Raw genomic sequence first — 19,303 nt, forward strand, 5'->3', positions numbered from 1 at the left:
TACAATCCGGCCGACAAGCAGTCCCTATTTTTAACATCATCCTGCCTTCTCAAAAGTTAATTTTTCTAGTAACTATGCAAATTTTGTGGATAGTGGACATAATTTAATATTTACTTGGTTTCCGGCAACAAAATGCAAAGGTGTGATGCGAACTTTCTTCCTTCTTCTTTGTGTCGGTTTCTTTATTTTTAATCTTTGTAGACTAACTTTAAAGTATGCAGGTTTTTGAAGATCTTTTTATGGTGGAACATATCTACATTTGTGACATTTAGAAGCTATATGCTAGAGGTGGTGTCTCTTCAGAAGTTTCACTTTGATCAAATGTGTCTACGTGTCCATCAAGAATTGAAGTAACTTCCCTATCACTTAAGTGTTAAAAGTACATTTGTTATGTATTACTGGTACCTCTCTATGGTAATTGTTATTGCTTATTTTTTGGATTGTTAGATAATATGAGAAATGCTGACACCAATAATATTTCCATTTTTTGCATCAAATGCTTTATTTCTCTTTTTTTTAATCAAGCTGTAATCTTCTTCTACGTTTCAATGTTTATTATGTCTAGAAAATCTAATCAAGATTCTTAAACCAATAATTTGAAATTCCTTAAGTGCAACACACTTTTGCTTAAGAACCAAACTATAATATGAAAAACCTATTAACGTTGTTCTCATGATATGATAAATCTTTCAATGCTTATTTTAATGTGAAATACGACTTGAAAGTTGATAGATTGTTTTTTATAATGACAGGTTATGTTATGAAAGTCATCTGATTTGCATTGACATAGCGTCAACTTATTCCCATCAACAATGATTTTAAAGCCATGAACAGATTCCCACTAATTAGCTTTAATCAATTTACTGCATCCAGTTATTATATATATATATATATATATATATATATATTTGGGAATTAACAATATTTATAACACCATTGCTCTTTTTGTTAATCTAAAAAAGTAATTCTTATGAAGATGAGTAAGTAATTTGTATGCCTTGCATCTGCCCCGTCATTCAATGAACTTTAGTATGATTGGTGGACTTAGAATGCAATAGTACACAATTTCTCATCTTTTCATTCTCCTCTTTATAGATTCTATAACACTCTATTTGGATGGTTGTTACCTATTGTTTCATAATGTATTGTATTATATTATGTTATATTGTATCATAATGTATTATTTTAATGAATACAATATTTGAATAAAACTGTATTTTTCTCCGTTGCTATATATCGTCACACATCAGCAATTTGAATGATAAACCTAAAATAAAAGGAGGATACAGGTTGAAGTTACTACCATCTAAAGAATGTATAAATAATTCTGATGAGGATATTTTTAATTGTGATCTAACTACATAATTAATATGTTTACTTCAATAAATTTATAACACATTATTTCATGGACTTCCTTACCGAATGGTAATGGAAAAGTCTACTGAGGTCTTTCACCGCCGCGCGAAGCGCGGATAATTTACCTAGTAAGTAATAATATCAATTAGTTGTTCACACTTCAAAGTAACAGCTAACAATATAAAGTAATAACATCGTGAAATTGGGTCAAAATATATGAGTAATAAAATTTTAAATATTATTTTGTATTTATTTAATAAAACTTCAATTCTTCGGTGCTCCGTGGAATTGTTATCCTAACACCGAACATTTAACTGAAGTTTTCGAAAAAAAAACAAACACCGAACCGAAACATCGAAGAATCGACACTGAAAAACCGAATTAATTCGGTTCGGTTCGATTTTTCGGTATTCTAACCGTAAATTTAGGCATAAACTTTATTTTTTTCTAAAAAAAAACTATAGTTAATAACTTAAAGTATTTTAAAGCCATATAAGAAAATTCGATAAAATTTTTTTTGGTCGACTCAAATTTCAACAGTAATACTTTTAAATTGAAAAGAAACCCAAAGGACGAAAAGGAAATTCCAACTTGTGAGAAGTTGATTGCTTAATTCATTCATACAGATTCTTGTTTCCAAGAAAAGTTCTCCCTCTGTAAAAATGATGAATATCTCAGCTGCTCTGTCCCCAACAGCCATGGAAAGAGTTCTCAATTGAGAAAATTAAAACATGGAAAAAAAGAAGAAAGATTTGAAGTCATGAATGCTGGTAATCACGATCTTGGGGTCTTCTTGGTTATTGATCTTATGAATAGCGCTAGAACAGCAGTGTTTCTTTATCAAATGTGTGAAGGCTCTTTTAAACAAGTTTTGATTATTACTGCAGTTCATATAGATGGTTATTTTGAGCATTTGGATGTATGTTTGAGCTAAGGCATAGGGGTGAATTTATTTCAACTGTTCTCCAGATAGCTGTTGTTTCTGAACTTGATTTTAATGCTTCTTGTATGTATTTTGTTCTTTGTTGGATTCTGATAGTGTTTGAAGTCATTATACATCACCAATGCATCACAGAACTCGGCCTTTGTCGGCTCTTACTGTACAGCTCTATATTCTCCCACATTGGCATGTAAGAGAACTATGGAGCAAAAGCAGTAGTATTAATAATGGGCTGAGCTAACTGGGGAACATACTTACCTGGACGGGGTCAATGGGTGATCATTAAGACCCATGGCCTAGGCTGGTGACCTCCATTGCACTTTGGAGGGGTGCCTGCCTAAGGTCGGCCCAAGTGGTCGAGCCTACGTCATAATTTGTTGCAGCGGGGGCCTGCGTTCGCGCGGCCCCTACCCACATGTAAGTTCAAAATTGTCTTATCCAATAATCAATTTATGTAACAAGAGCAACTCTGGATACACTAGTGGTAGAGTAACTGTTAACAAGGGCTGCTTTGGTTGAGCTATGCCAAACGAAGATCTGTTAAAACATGTAGAGGTGTAATGGTCCTGAACAGAATGACAAGGGTTGAGCTTATGGTCCGTCAGTTTGTAAAATGTCAATGCAGCGCACAGTTTGTATACATTTTCATGTAATAAAAGGCTGAGGAAGTTGAAAACTAACACGACCTGTGAGCTTGAGGAAGCTGGTGATGTTTCAGCCAATGCTATATAAGAATGTAGTATTATATATGTTATGAGGATTACACATGGAAGGAAAAGGGAAGATGATATAGAAGTCTTTTATTAGCTGATACCTTTTTTTCATAGAGACTTCTGTTAAGAGGTTGTTTTGAGGAACCTTTGTCGTTAATTATCTCTACTTGGTGATTGTTGTTGTCAAACACCGTGGATTTTGATGTAATAACAATAGAAAAATTCTGATGGAAGTTGCGTTGCTGGCTTTTGTAATATGCACAACTAGAGTGTCATGCTTATAATTTTCAAAGATCAACTTATATAAAACAGTGTTCTTGTCTAACAAAAACTATGCCGATGTGTGAATAACTTTCACTATAAGTGTGGTATCCTGCTTATTGGGTGGTGGTGGAAGAAGTAATGGAAGGGGAAGAGAAGGTACTGGGGTAGGGGTAAAATAGGGTTATAACTATCACTGTAAACGTGGTATCCTGGTTATCCAGCGTCAGGGTGTATGTTTGCGTGAACTATAAGAGCATGCAATGAGGGTTATTTGTGATTTTTAACAGAGGCACGGATGAATTTATTTAAATTGTTTCTTCAGATACCTGCTGTTTCTGAACATGATTTTGATGCTTCCTGTATATATTTTGTTCTTTGTTGATTCTGAATATGAGCTTGTGTATTACAGTGTTCAAAGTCATTATAGCATCCCCAATGCCTCACAAAACTCGGCCTTTGTGAGCTCTTTTGTTGTATGCTTCCATCCTTGTTGGGAAAGAACACTTATTTTGCTTGCATCCGTATAGAGCGTATTGTATATGTTTCTGATTACTCGGAGAAATTAGTTGCTGTGTTTTTTTGCCAAAACTATTCAGTAAGTTAAGAAGAGAGGTGGCTGCAATACCATGTGAATTCTCAATGTTTAAATCAACCAAATTCGAAGGATTATATGTGAGACTTTCTTTCTAGATATATTTTTCATCTGTAATTGTTTTAATTGTCAAAGCACAATTTTATAATTTACAGAAGTTCATCCTTTAAATTTAAGACAACTTTCATACTTCTTGTATTCAAAGAGAATCGAACATAGGCTTCGTTAATTAATTTTCTTTCGAGTAATTCTTCCACATTGGCATCTAAGAGAAAAGTGGAACAAAAGCAGTAGTATTAATAATGGACTGAGCTAACAGGAAAACATACTTACCTGGACGGGGTCAATGGGCGTTCCATAAGACCCATGGCCTAGGCTTGTGACCTCCATTGCACTTTGGAGGGGTGCCTGCCTAAGGTCGGCCCAAGTGGTCGAGCCTACGTCATAATTTGTTGCAGCGGGGGCCTGCGTTCGCGCGGCCCCTACCCACATGTAAGTTCAAAATTGTCTCTCCTTTATAAAATTGATCAGAGAAAAGCAACTCTGGCTACCAGTTGAGACACTTGCTAATTTCAAGTTTGGTATAAGAATGCCTACATCTAAAGAACAACTCTTTAGAGGCAGAGAACAACTGTTAAAAAAAGGCATATTTTTTTATTTTCAGATTGTGAAATCAATTGAGTCTTGTTAGCTACCTACTGTACTAGACTCCTTATTGAAGGGAGATAATAAGATTCTGAACAAAATCAACCTGAGAAAAGGCTGAAGAAGTTGAAAACTATAACACGACCTGTGAGCTAGAGGAAGCTGGTGATACTGCAGCCGATGCTATATAAGAATACCAGAGGAAATTGCAAAAATAAAAAAAATAGCTGTAGTTATAATCAGTTGCATAGGAGGAGAAAAGATTCCTACCTCATGAGCTAGGTCGTATAGAAATATCTGTGGATAGAGTAGCCGTTGACGTTGCAAATGACTGGAAAGATGCCAATGATAATGTAATGCCTGTAAAATAATGGCTCGTTGAAGGAAAGATTTTACCAGGCATGTTAACTCTACTGTCATTGTATTTCTTTTCTTAGAATACGAATTGTCATGTTGCAAAGGAAGAAGGACATGAGCTAAAGGTGAGAAATGAGATGACTCGGTAATTATACTGACATCTTGATGTCTTGATTGCTCTGGAGAAATCTAGTTACACTTGTAGTTGATGTGCATCAGGAAGAGCCAAAGATGCTGTAGTTTTATAGGAAGCTCGCCATGAGAAGTATCAGAACCTCAAGTATAAAGATGAAGCTATTGAGGTGTATGTACTATCCCACTGATGTTGTGACCAGATGATATTCCACAAAACACACACCCGCGGAGCATACCTCTTTCATTTTCTATCTCTCACTTCTAAACTTAATTGGTGCAAAATATATAAGACGTTGACAAAGAAGTTTGCAATGTATGTTGAAATAGGCGATGGATATAGAGGACCAAAAAAGCATAGAGAAGTTGCAGCAAACACGTAAATGGCAAGGAGCATGATCAAAGAGCAAGCACAATGTGATGGTAATACACTTTCAATAAGTTGAAGCTCTTGATTAACCTAGTACGATCAAATGATCTACATATGACCATATTGTAGATCGTCTATCTAATATATTTATGTGTCGATATGAGCTGTGTACAACATATTTAAAGTAAGATCGTTAGAGCTTAGATCTTCCAGAAATAAAGACTATGTCATGAAGCAGATTGAGCCTTTATATAGATTGGTTCAGGCCTGATGACCTTTAGGTTATGTTGCTTAGACTCTCCAAAAATGTTGCTTCACTCGTATCGGATCCTCCAAAAATGCAGTACTTTCGGAGGATTCTACAAGCACCTTTCAATGTTGTTGAAGAGTCCGAGGAACATAGTCTTTAGGTGGTCAAGTTTTGCAGATATGGAAATGCATCTGAAGAACTGTTCTCTAACAGCTTGTTTGTTATGGAGGGAGATTATTTTCTTTAGTTCTTCTTGTATTGAAAGAGAAACAAATAGTATCCATTACACTGTTTTTCTTTCTATCTCCAAACAGAAAGCGATAAGGAGTAGTAAGTATTTATCCCACATCAGCACCTAAGAGAAAAGTGAAGCAAAAGCAGTAGTATTAATAATGGGCTGAGCTAACAGGATTACATACTTACCTGGACGGGGTCATTGGGTGATCAATAAGACCCACGGCTTAGGTTGGTGACCTCCATTGCACTTTGGGGGGGTTCCCGCTTAAGGTCGGCCCAAGTGGTCGAGCCTACGTCATAATTTGTGGTAGTGGGGGCCTGCGTTCGCGCGGCCCCCAGCCAATCCGAAGCCCAAACGTTTTCAGCCCAATGTGTGGCATATGTTTTCTTCAATTAAGCAAATATTGTGCATTTATTCCTCATTTTGTGTTTTTAAATCTTGTTGAACAATCATTACAAATACTATTGCATTAATTTTTAAATAAAATTGGTTTTTTCAAAATATATATATTTGGAGGATTATAAGCAAGTGGATATGTATAAACTCACAGTCATTATTCCATTTTCTTATCTCGAGCTATATTCTATTCATACTTTAAGTTAAATATGGACGAATTTGTATATATGGAGGTTGAGGATAGCGATGACATGATTCTATTCTAGATAAGAAGATATAGAGTTTTAATCATACTTTTAAGTTAAATATGGATGAATTTGTATATATGGAGGTTGAGGATAGCGATGACATGATTCTATTCTAGATAAGAAGATATAGAGTTCTAATCATACATTAAGTTAAATATGGATGAATTTGTATATATGGAGGTTGAGGATAGCGAGAACATGATTCTATTCCAGATAAGAAGATGTAGAGTTCTAATCGTACTTTAAGTTAAATATGGACGGATTTGTATATGTGGAGGTTGAGGATAGCGAGAACACGATTCTAGATAAGAAGAGAGTGAGGATAAAAGTAGTAGGTAGTTGAACTCTTAATATTTCTATCATTGGGTTCATATAATGTAGAACTCTTAATGCTGCAAATCACATGAAAACCCTTCATGTTTATACCTTTTTAAATGAACCTTACAGTTATCATCCAATCTAAAATCTAGTAAGAATATCTTAATTAAAAGTGATTTTGGCCATTGTTGTTAATCCATTGTGTCACTGAAGGGAACTTTATTTTAGAGAACATCAATGTTATTTTAGTTGGAAATCTACTTTAATTTTTTTTCCGAGACTAGTAATTGATAGATTATTGATTTAGCATAAATAGAAAAAACTTAACTTGACGGACTTGAAAGCAAACAATCTTTCGTGGAAGTCATACTCACAAGGCTACAAGGAATATCATGTTCCAATAACTCAATACTTGTACTTAAGCACAAGATATATCCCTAGTCCAGACTATTTGCTAAACACGTTGTAAAGCTTTATACTCGAATAACTCCAAATCATCACGGAGTACTGTTTCGTATCCTTTTCACGTGGTATAAAACACATAAGAAAAATATCACCTCATATGACCTTTCTTCTGAGCTAATATGATTGGAAGTTAGTCAGAAAGTCCAAAACCACTCAACTTCACAAATGCACCTTTTGAATCGTAAAATTACTAGAGAGGAAAAAAAAAAGGGATACATACAATTTGATTCCATTCACTGTTGCAAGATAAGTGAGTGGTGGGTGCTGTTTGGCGTTTATTCCTGAAAATGGATCTTTCAAAGAATAGGAAGAAGATGCCAATGAGTCTAAAATTTTATTGTAGTGGCGGAAGAAAGAGAGGGGTTGACTGTGGATGCAAACTGATAACATTATAAGAAAAGACCAAAGACGGGGAAAAGGTGTTTAAACTACTGGAATGCCGAAACGCATTTTATGCTTTCGGGGAAGATGTGTTTAACTTATAAAGGCATACCACTGTCGCCCTGTGGTAGAAAACGTGTTTTATGCTCTGGACATCTTTTTATTTATTTATTGGAATTTTAAAATACGATAAATGATAAATGTAATGTGCTTAGATGCCCCATATCAGTGCATAAGATTCTGTTTTAAATATGGAGCTATAAAAGTATGAATGATTTTTCCACGTCGGCGCGGAGGTCAAAAAAAACATTCTAATCTGGATGGTGTCTATGGTCGATATTGAAGTGCCATTTCCTAGGCCGATGACCTCCATAGCACGTTGGAAGGGTGGCCACTGTTGGGCGGAGAAAGCACCACAACTAAAGTTTGATATGACAATTAATATGAAAGTAAATTGGATACGAGAATTTACGTGGAAACCCCTCTAACTGATAGAGGGGAAAAACCAGTTAGAGGGGAAAAACCACAGGGTAGAAGGATCTCACTATTAAAATATGGAGTACACTGCTCTCAAATACAAGGAGAAAACAATAATTAACACTTTTCTCTTGTAAAAGGAACAACTAATAAAGAGGACATTCAAGACTACAAAATTTATCTTGGTGTATAACTCTCTTTGTATTCTTACTCTCTCTTTTTGGAATGATATAAATGAGGGCAAAATGCCCTCTATTTATAGGAAACAAAAACGTGTAAAAAAAATTCTACGCGTGAAAATTTTCTACGCGTTACCTGTTTTTTTTCAACAAAACAGTTGTGCCTTTTTGACTTGTAAAAAAGCAGCTGTTTTTTTTTGACTTTTCTTTTCATCAGCCACCGGCCAGCTCAAGTGGTCCAGGAATCGCAGTTGGAGCAGGACCTTCAGCGAGCAGGTCAACAGGACGACAATGGTATGCCTTTTTCTTGTGGTTGAACTTTTGTGCCCTTTTTCATATCAACAAACAAGCAAATTGCTGGGATTCTTTTAGATCTGTTGAGGAAGTATCGCTTTTTGATACTAAATTGAGCTTGGATTGGGTGGTGGCGCAGTGGTTTGGGCTTGGAACTTCCATGTCCCTTGCCAGCCAAAGCAATGGGTTTGCCTTCTCGATCGAGCTCGTTGCACCGAGCTTGCCTACTGTAGGGTACCTCTCCGTATGGTTTGCGAGCTATTACATAGGAGTGGGGCTTTTATCCTGTGCACACCCAAAGGGTAGCGGCTGCGTGTTTCTCGTCATAAAAAAAAAGATTTCATGTTTCTTGCATTTGATATCTCTTACAATCTGTTGTCTTTTGTGTTGTTGTTACCGTATTAATTGAACTGTTTTCTCCACTGCTGTATTTTTTTCTTCATAACTACTTTTATTTGTTGCACATTAACCAAAGGTCTATCGGAACAGTCACTCTACCTCTACGACGTAGGGGTAAGGTCTGGGTACACTTACCCTCCTAAGGCCCCATTTGTGGGATTACATTGGGTATATTGTTGTAACTACCAACGTTTGTCAATACTCTTTATTGTATCAGCTATAATATCATTAAGATCATCAAGATGTGCCTCTCATAGGTGACAATGACAGTAGTTCTAGGATATTTGGGTGAAATCGGAATGGTTGGTTTCACTAGACAGAAAAGCATCTGTCATATTGAAGTTAAACAGACATTCATACATGATGGCTATCTCTATCTTAAACTCTTCCAATATGTACTCCAGTCATTCCAGGAATAGTTCGTCTCTCATATGTTGTGTGTTGCGTGGTCTGTTTTTAGGAAGCAAATAAGACGGAAATAATGTGTTTTTTCTACTTGAAGGAGATCGTAGAACTTTAGTTTTCTTGATTTTCCCTGTTTTACTGGACTCAAATAATGAGATAACTTGTGAAATCCATCTATGTGTCGATACGCTGTGGATGACATTAAATTTTGCATTTAGGAACAATGTAAACTGCAACTTTCAATTGGTCCTCAGGTTCGATGTTCAAAATTCTCACACTTGTGATGGTTGCTATGATAAAGATAATGAATGAGTCAGTAGCTGCTTTATGCATTTCAGTTTAATACGTGATTTTTTTGTATTTACACCAAAAGTAGAAGGGACTAAGACACTTCATCCTAATTTTATGAATGGAGCTGCTAGTATCTTCATAAATTCTTGGGTTTCTCTCTTTCCAGTCTATCCAACGTTTAGCCCCTTACCTAGTCTCTGATTGCACTCAAAAAGTTGTTTCCTCGTGCTAAGATAACCTTTCAGATGCTGATTTTCTGCAGGGACCTTAGCATTTGATGCAGAATATAGTCGACGGTTAGAAGAACACAACAAACACATTAATGAGTTAGGGACAGCTGTCAATTCACATGCAGGTGATCCTGAACTGCGAAGTATTGTGAATAATGTCACTGCACATTACGATGAGGTCTTTAGGATGAAAGGAAATGCAGCCAAGGCGGACGTATTCCATGTCTTGTCAGGGATATGGAAACCCCCTGCCGAGCGGTGTTTTATGTGGATTGGTGGCTTCCGCCCCTCAGAACTTCTTAAGGTGACCTCTTCTTGCTCTCATATGCGTGCAATTTTGCATCTGTTCTTCTATATTACCCATCTAGACTTTCCCAGTATAGGATTATAAAAAGATGTTATACTTCTTGATCACGTATGAAAAGGTCCTGTTGCTAGCAGTACTAATAAGTTCTTAGTAGTAAGTAGAACTTCAGTGATTTATGTTTGTGAAAATCTAGAATACTTTCTAAGGATTGGGTGGTTTCACTTTCCGAATGAATGAGGTGCCGTGCAGTGTACAATTGCATTTTTTGGTCACTATCTTCTATAACACCTTCGACCCCACTTGTGGGATTACACTGGATTTGTTGTTGCTATTGTATTTTCTATAACACCATCGCTGTAGTTTCGTGACCTTGGATAGGTAAGGTCTGAGATTCTCCTTCAAATGGCACATACTTGCAATTATTTGTATTGAAGCTCTTTGTTTTCTTCTTGTGTTCACTGCATAATAGCATCTCTAAAGAGACCTGATTTCTAGAAGCAAAAGCTTGGATAGAATTGTGTGGTTATTTCTATCCATCCCGGACGAGGTTTCCTGAGCTTCTTCAGCCTGGTGATGTTAGCAGACTTCCAGTTGCATCTGATGTTAATGTGCTTTTACTCTGACCGTTCATGGTATTTTGTGCAGGAATTATATGAGTTCTGTACGTCATATTTGATTTTGTTCGTGTCATTTTTTCATTTGTCATTCTGAAGTGGATAAATTAAGAACCTCAAGTTGCTACTGTAGATAACACTCTTTGCTAAAGTTGAATACATCATAACTGTATAGTATAAGTTCAAAATGCTGTTTCTAAGCTGTAAACAAGTTTCTTTATAACCAATTATGTGTTATTTTAGTATTCTTCTCATTGTATGATTTCTTCGGTAATGCAGCTTCTAGTCAATCAGTTAGATCCTCTGACCGAGCAGCAGTTACTTGGCATTTACAACTTGCAGCAATCATCTCAACGATCTGAAGATGTTCTCTCACAAGGTATGGAGGTGTTGCAGAAATCCTTGGCGGAGACATTAGCCAACGGATCTAATTATATGGGTCAAATGGCAATGGCTATGGGGAAACTAGGGACTCTTGAAGGTTTCCTCCGTCAGGTAAATCTATTTTTTCTGCTGCTTCCTATTCTTTATTTGTTTAAATTGTTTACGCTGGATGTTCTGCGAAAGCTCGTTCAGTTGTTTGAACATATGGAAGTCGGGGGCAAGCAAAAGTTACTCTGGAGATCTTGTAACTGCAGGTAGCGCTTTCATTGAAACTACATTATACATCTTGTTTCTATTGATCTTTGTACTCTGGTACCTTGTCCTCTTTAATGTCCTTTAACGAGGTCATAAAATAGGCCAAAGTTTATGTTTGAAACCTCTAAAATCATCTGTAACTGCAAGGAGCGCCTTCACTGAAACTACAGTATATGTCTTGTTTCTATTGATCTTTGAACTCTGGGTGCCTTGTCCTACTTCATCTCCTTTAATGAGGTCATAAAATAGGCCAAAATTTATGTTTGAAAACGTTCTAAAGTCATCAATTGGCCTTGTCATCTGCATGCGTATCAATTGTATGATTCAAGATAGCCTTTCATGTTCATTTCGCTGTAGCAACTCCACGTTCAGAGATTTCTGGTTTGTTATATTGGTTTTATGTCGTCTCTGGAGGCAAAATACGTGAAGATAAAAGTCTTTGCATCTTTCTGGCTCTTTTTACAGGCGCACAACCTGCGTCAACAAACAGTGCAACATATGCATCGCATATTCACAACCAGAAAATCAGTGCGTGCTCTTCTTGCAATAAGTGAGTACTTCTCACGTCTTCGAGCTCTCAGTCTCTTTGGCTTGCCAGACCACGAGAGCAATAAGTATGACATGCATAGCAATATTCTACTGAAACTCGAATATGCTACTTTGATACACTGGCCAGTATATGAGATGCATCTAATTTACTACATGTAAAGTGGTATTGTATGTGCTTGTGGAAGTGCAAAAATTGTTTTTTTTTCTCTAGGTTTTGAGAATGTCAAAATTTTACTCTGTGAATTAGGAGCCAATAATGTACCTGTGTTTTTAGCTTTACAAGGAAAAAAGTTCAGTAAGGGATTTTAAAACATGTAATAGATAATTATTAGATACTTTGAAAGTTTTATGCTGAAACAAATTATAGCATCTTTTATCTCCTTTCATTTTATCTTTACTTATTAGCTAATAATCTTATTTTATCTTTTATAGTATCTTTTTTTTTAATAACAACTCTACCTTATATTCTATTTTTCTTGTAATAACGGAAAACAATGCAATGTACCAAGACATTGTATTCATCAAAATAACACAATACGATACATTATGAAGTAATACGTAATTACCTCCAAACAAAATGTAAAAGCACTTGTTGAATCAAAGATACAATCCATCAAGTAGAAAAAGAAAAAACTGATTTAGAGTGATAAAACTCTCATGAGTTTCGTTCCACATCGGCATCTAAGAGAAAACCGGAGCAAAAGCTGTAGCATAACTAATGGGCTGAGCTAGCCGGTCAACATACTTACCTGTACGGGGTCAATGGGTGATCAATGAGATCCATAGCCTTGGTTGGTGACTTTCATTGTACATTGGAGGGGTGCCCGCTTAAGTGAAATTATCCTTCCAATCCGGCCGACAAGCAGTCCCTATTTTTAACATCATCCTGCCTTCTCAAAAGTTAATTTGTCCAGTAACTATTCAAATTTTGTGGATAGTGGACATAATTTAATATTTACTTGGTTTCCGGCAACAAAATGCAAAGGTGTGATGCGAACTTTCTTCCTTCTTCTTTGTGTCGGTTCCTTTATTTTTAATCTTTGTAGACTAACCTTAAAGTATGCAGGTTTTTGAAGATCTTTTTATGGTGGAACATATCTATATTTGAGACATTTAGAAGCTATATGCTAGAGGTGGTGTCTCTTCAGAAGTTTCACTTTGATCAAATGTGTCTACGTGTCCATCAAGAATTGAAGTAACTTCCCTATCACTTAAGTGTTAAAAGTACATTTGTTATGTATTACTGATACCTCTCTATGGTAATTGTTATTGCTTATTTTTTGGATTGTTAAATAATATGAGAAATGGCGACACCAATAATATTTCCATTTTTTGCATCAAATGCTTTATTTCTCTTTTTTTTTATCAAGCTGTAATCTTCTTCTACCTTTCAGTGTTTATTATGTCTAGAAAATCTAATCAAGATTCATAAACCAATAATTTGAAATTCCTTAAGTGCAACACACTTTTCCTTAAGAACCAAACTATAATATGAAAAACCTATTAACGTTGTTCTCATGATCTGATAAATCTTTCAATGCTTATTATAATGTGAAATACGACTAGAAAGTTGATAGATTATTTTTTATAATGACATGTTATGTTATGAGAGTCATTTGATTTGCATTGACATAGCGTCAACTTATTCCCATCAACAATGATTTTAAAGCCACGAACAGATTTTCACTAATTAGCTTTAATCAATTTACTGCATCCAGTTATTATGTGTATATATATATATTTGGGAATTAACAATATTTGTAACACCATTGCTCTTTTTGTTAATCTAAAAAAGTAATTCTTATGAAGATGAGTAAGTAATTTGTATGCCTTGCATCTGCCCCGTCATTCAATGAACTTTAGGATGATTGGTGGACTTAGAATGCAATAGTACACAATTTCTCATCTTTTCATTCTCCTCTTTATAGATTCTATAACACTCTATTTGGATGGTTGTTACTTATTGTTTCATAATGTATTGTATTATATTGTATCATAATGTATTATTTTAATGAATACAATATTTGAATAAAACTGTATTTTTCTCCGTTGCTATATATCGTCACACATCAGCAATTTGAATGATAAACCTAAAATAAAAGGAGGATACATGTTGAAGTTACTATCATCTAAAGAATGTATAAATAATTCTGATGAAGATATTTTTAATTGTGATCTAACTACATAATTAATATGTTTACTTCAATAAATTTATAACACATTATTTCATGGACTTCCTTACCGAATGATAATGGAAAAGTCTACTGAGGTCGTTCACCGCCGCGCGAAGCGCGGATATTTTACCTAGTAAGTAATAATATCAATTAGTTGTTCACACTTCAAAGTAACAGCTAACAATATAAAGTAATAACATGGTGAAATTGGGTCAAAATATATAAGTAATAAAATTTTAAATACTATTTTGTATTTATTTAATAAAACTTCAATTCTTCGTTGCTCCGTGGAATTGTTATCCTAACACCGAACATTTAACTGAAGTTTTCGGAAAAAAAAAACACCGAACAGAAAAATCGAAGAACCGACACTGAAAAACCGAATTAATTCTGTTCGGTTTGATTTTTCTGTATTCTAACCGTAAAATTAGGCATAAACTTTATTTTTTTCTAAAAAAAACTAGTTAATAACTTAAAGTATTTTAAAGCCATATAAGAAAATTCGATAATTTTTTTTTTGGTCGACTCAAATTTCAACAGTAATACTTTTAAATTGAAAAGAAACCCAAAGGACGAAAAGGAAATTCCAACTTGTGAGAAGTTGATTGCTTAATTCATTCATACAGATTCTTGTTTCCAAGAAAAGTTCTCCCTCTGTAAAAATGATGAATATCTCCGCTGATCTGTCCCCAACAGCCATGGAAAGAGTTCTCAATTGAGAAAATTAAAACATGGAAAAAGAAGAAGAAAGATTTGAAGTCATGAATGCTGGTAATCACGCTCTTGGGGTCTTCTTGGTTATTGATCTTATGAATAGCGCTAGAACAGCAGTATTTCTTTATCAAATGTGTGAAGGCTCTTTTAAACAAGTTTTGATTATTACTGCAGTTCATATAGATGGTTATTTTGAGCATTTGGATGTATATTTGAGCTAAGGCATAGGGGTGAATTTATTTCAACTGTTCTCCAGATAGCTGTTGTTTCTGAACTTGATTTTAATGCTTCTTGTATGTATTTTGTTCTTTGTTGGATTCTGATAGTGTTTGAAGTCATTATACATCACCAATGCATCACAGAACTCGGCCTTTGTCGGCTCTTCTATTGTGACATAATGTTGTTTTGTTCTCGACGATAAGTCCTGTCTATGATTTTGTATGCTTCCATCCTTATTGGAAAGGAAGAGTAAGACACTTTTTTTCCTTGTATCCCTAAGATGAAAAATTGTTCTTCCTTTCAGCATTCAAGTTGCTTACTGTACAGCTCTATATTCTCCCACATTGGCATGTAAGAGAAATATGGAGCAAAAGCAGTAGTATTAATAATGGGCTGAGCTAACTGGGAAACATACTTACCTGGACGGGGTCAATGGGTGATCATTTAGACCCATGGCCTAGGCTTGTGACCTCCATTGCACTTTGGAGGGGTGCCTGCCTAAGGTCGGCCCAAGTGGTCGAGCCTACGTCATAATTTGTTGCAGCGGGGGCCTGCGTTCGCGCGGCCCCTACCCAAATCTAAGTTCAAAATTATCCTATCCAGTAAGCAAATTACCCAAATCTAAGTTCAAAATTATCCTATCCAGTAAGCAAATTATGTGACAAGAGCAACTCTGGATACACTAGTGGTAGAGTAACTGTTAAAATAGCATTTACAATAACTGAAACGGGCTGCCTGCTTTGGTTGAGCTATGCTAAACGAAGATCTGTTAAAACATGTAGAGGTGTAATGAATGGTCCTGAACAGAATGACAAGGGTTGAGCTTATGGTCCGTCAGTTTGTAAAATGTCAATGCAGCGCACAGTTTTTATACATTTTCATGGAAAAAAAGGCTGAGGAAGTTGAAAACTAACACAACCTGTGAGCTTGAGGAAGCTGGTGATGTTTCAGCCAATGCTATATAAGAATGCAGTTGTCACGCCCGAGAGGGTACCCTAGACGTGACCGGCATTCGAAGACCATTGCTGGTCCCCAACCACTTGGTCCAATCACACATCCATTCAATGTCAATCAATCAGCGGAAAATTTAAACTAAAGAAATAATTTAGTGGGCAGCTCAAATCAACACTCTAATTCATATAATAAAGGCCATGGGCCAACAAATCGAACTCCAATCTATGTCGTTAAAAATAGTTTGACAAGAATATTTCAAGGAAAGAAAGTACTCAATCGACCCATCACTATCTAGTCTATGAAGTCTCTATCACTACTATCTAATTGATGCCCATGACATGTTCCTGGCTACCTCCAATCAAGATGAAAAGGGCTAACTCGACGCAAGAATAACATAAGCGGTGTCCTCCGAATGTAGGGGAGGACTCACCAACAAGCTGAGTGTGAATAGATCCTCAATGGTGCTCCTATTGACGATCTCTTAAACCCGTCTTTGCATCATGAAACGATGCAGGTCCAAATGGACGTCAGTACATAAAATGTACAAGTATGTAATATGGCAGAATGAAACATACCTCAAGGTAGAATAACATCGGTTCAAATATCTCAAATCAGAAAGATAAGAGAGACTCAATCAAAGTGTCATAAGTCTAAAGTAAGAACACAGTTTAGACAGAGACCAATCATAAACCATCCCATCCAATCTAATCATGTACGATACAATTCAATTAAATCATTCAATCCAATCCAATCATATATCATCCGATCCAATCCAATCATAAACAGTCGGCTCAATCCAATCATACACAATCCGATCTAATCCAATCATATACAATTCGATCCAATCCAATCATATACCCTTTCATTCAACCCAATCACATATCATCTAATCCAATCCAATCGTACACTATCCAATCACATATCATTTAATCCAATCCATCACACATCACCTAATCTGATCCAATCATACACAATCCAATCACAATTCATCTAACCCGATCCGATCATATACAATCAACTCAACAATTAACTCAAAGGACTCAACTCAATGAATATGCAAATTAAAATAATGCAATGTTTTACAATTCAACTCAATCATCTATAATCACAATCAAACCAATCATATCAAGCATAATTCATTCAATTGGGAGTTTCTCTAACCGACAACTATCACCATATGAGCGAGTGATAGTACAACAAGCCGACGTTGTTGCCACGTCCATTCATACTTTTCCAGGGTATGAACGAATCAACCAATCATGGATCCAATCCAACCAAGTCCTATCATGTCAGGTCAGTAATTTAGGAAGCTGTATGCATGAGTTGAGATGAGTCTTTGAGAATTTGAGCAACGTTAGAGGTGAGGTGGGGTCATGAAGGGCCCCTAGGATCAAATTAAATCCAAAAGATTCGTCGTGGCTAAGTTTGGGTAGGAGTTCACATAAAGGGTCGACTTCTAACGGCCCTATCTTTTGAAAGACGATAATCTCGGTGGCCCACGACCCATCAAATTAAAGGTCGTTGAGTCTTCTTTCCAACGCCACCAAGAATGTAACTTTGGAGTTCGGAGTCGAAAGGTATGACGATCCTAAGATAAGCGAGCACAACAGAGATTTTCAGGCCTGGGGTTCAACTACTGGAAATCTGGGCTTGGCGCCGTAGTGGCGCGACGCGCCACTATCGTGCCAGGAACATGCCTCAGTAGTTTGGCCCCTGGAGCGACGCGCCACTAAAAGTTGTACAGGGTTTTTCAGGCCAAATTCCCAAAACTCAGAACAATGGCCTTGGCGCTGTAAGGGCGCGACGCGCCACTATCGCGCCAGAAACATGCCTCAGTAGTTTGGTCTCTGGCGCGGTGCGCCACTACGAGGTGTGCAGGTTTTAGGAGTGTTTCAACCTGGCGCTGCAATGGCGCGATGCGCCACTATCGTGCCAGGTGCATTTTTAGCCTATTTTCAGAACTTTTGAGGAGGGGCAATTTGGGAACTTACCCAAATTATATATGTCTTTCCCTTGGTCATTTTGGGATCAAAATTTCCAGCCCTCTCTCTCTAAAAGCCCTAGAAGTTCCTCTCTCCCTCTCTCTCTTCTTCATCTCCTTCTTCTTCTCCATTCTCAAGAAAGATTTGTCCCAAGAGCTTCAAGATTTGAGTTCTCCATTGAAGACCCAACATCAAGGTTTTCTTCAAGTCTTCACTAAGGTATGTAAGGCTATCCAAAATATGGACTAAGTCCACCCATGTGCCCTACTCTTGCTTTGAGGTTAGATATCGATGAAAAATGTAGTTTCTTGGTATGATTTATGTTTGAATGAGTTTTGTCCCTTATTTATTTAATGCCATATGTGTTGATGTTGTTGAGCTAAGAAACTCCTAAAACCTTCATGTTAGTATGAGTTGATGGAGATGACTTGTTATTATGTTTTGTTGATCTCTTTAGCCAAGTGATTATGTTGCTTAAGTCATTTTTCCTTAAATGTGTTATTCTACTTAAATCGTTGAACTAAAGTCATAGAGTTGTGATGAGTCTTGAGAAGATGTCATAAATGCTTACCTAAATGAGGCTTGATTGAGTTAATCGGAGGATAGAATTGACGAGTGGACAAGGTCCTAAATGAGACTTGCCATTATGACTTAAATTGAGTTAAGAATGAGGATAGAGTTGATGAGTGGGAAATGTTCCACATGAAACTAGCCGTGAGGGCTTGTTTAAGATGATTTGAGGGAGTCTTATGAGCATAGAGTCATGGGAGGAGTATCGAGCACCGAAGCGGGTAAGAGTATAGTCCATACTCGAACCCCGGAAACTACGCCGCCAACGTAGGTAGGGATGGAACCGTTAAAGTTGGATGCTTCCCATGGGATCGAACCGTTAAAGTCGGATGTTTCTCATTTTATTGTCTTAAAATGATAGGACTTGACTAATCGATGGTATCCATGATTAGGGAGGCGTTCATGCCCTGGCAAGGTATGGACGGATGTGGCAACAACGTCTGATTGTTGTACTATCACCGACTCATAGGTGATGGTTGTCGGTTAAGAGAAACTCCCATTTAGGCATTGATAGTGCTCCGAGTCAGTTGAGTTAAGTGGCTTATGAGTTAGTCCTGTCTAAACTATTCTTGTTGGACTTAGGACATTTGAGTGAGTTGTTATGTATATAAATATGAGTTAAGATCCTGAGTTGATATTGA

General features: G+C 36.5%; 4 non-coding genes and 1 pseudogene across 4 annotated transcripts; all 5 read left to right on the forward strand.

The window, feature by feature from the left end:
- The first annotated feature begins 2,116 nt into the window (after positions 1–2,116).
- Positions 2,117–12,114, forward strand: LOC129876818 (TGACG-sequence-specific DNA-binding protein TGA-2.1-like; annotated as a pseudogene).
- LOC129877945 (U1 spliceosomal RNA) lies at positions 2,547–2,707 on the forward strand. The gene has a single exon (XR_008763661.1). It is a non-coding gene; the product is annotated as a U1 spliceosomal RNA (small nuclear RNA).
- On the forward strand, positions 4,191–4,351 carry LOC129877958 (U1 spliceosomal RNA). Its single transcript, XR_008763673.1, has one exon. It is a non-coding gene; the product is annotated as a U1 spliceosomal RNA (small nuclear RNA).
- Positions 6,035–6,195, forward strand: LOC129877951 (U1 spliceosomal RNA). The gene has a single exon (XR_008763665.1). It is a non-coding gene; the product is annotated as a U1 spliceosomal RNA (small nuclear RNA).
- Positions 12,115–15,567: 3,453 nt separating the features above from the next.
- On the forward strand, positions 15,568–15,728 carry LOC129877947 (U1 spliceosomal RNA). Its single transcript, XR_008763663.1, has one exon. It is a non-coding gene; the product is annotated as a U1 spliceosomal RNA (small nuclear RNA).
- The last annotated feature ends 3,575 nt before the right edge of the window (positions 15,729–19,303 follow it).

This window comes from Solanum dulcamara, chromosome 12 (assembly GCF_947179165.1).
Source record: "Solanum dulcamara chromosome 12, daSolDulc1.2, whole genome shotgun sequence".
Lineage (NCBI taxonomy): Eukaryota > Viridiplantae > Streptophyta > Magnoliopsida > Solanales > Solanaceae > Solanum > Solanum dulcamara.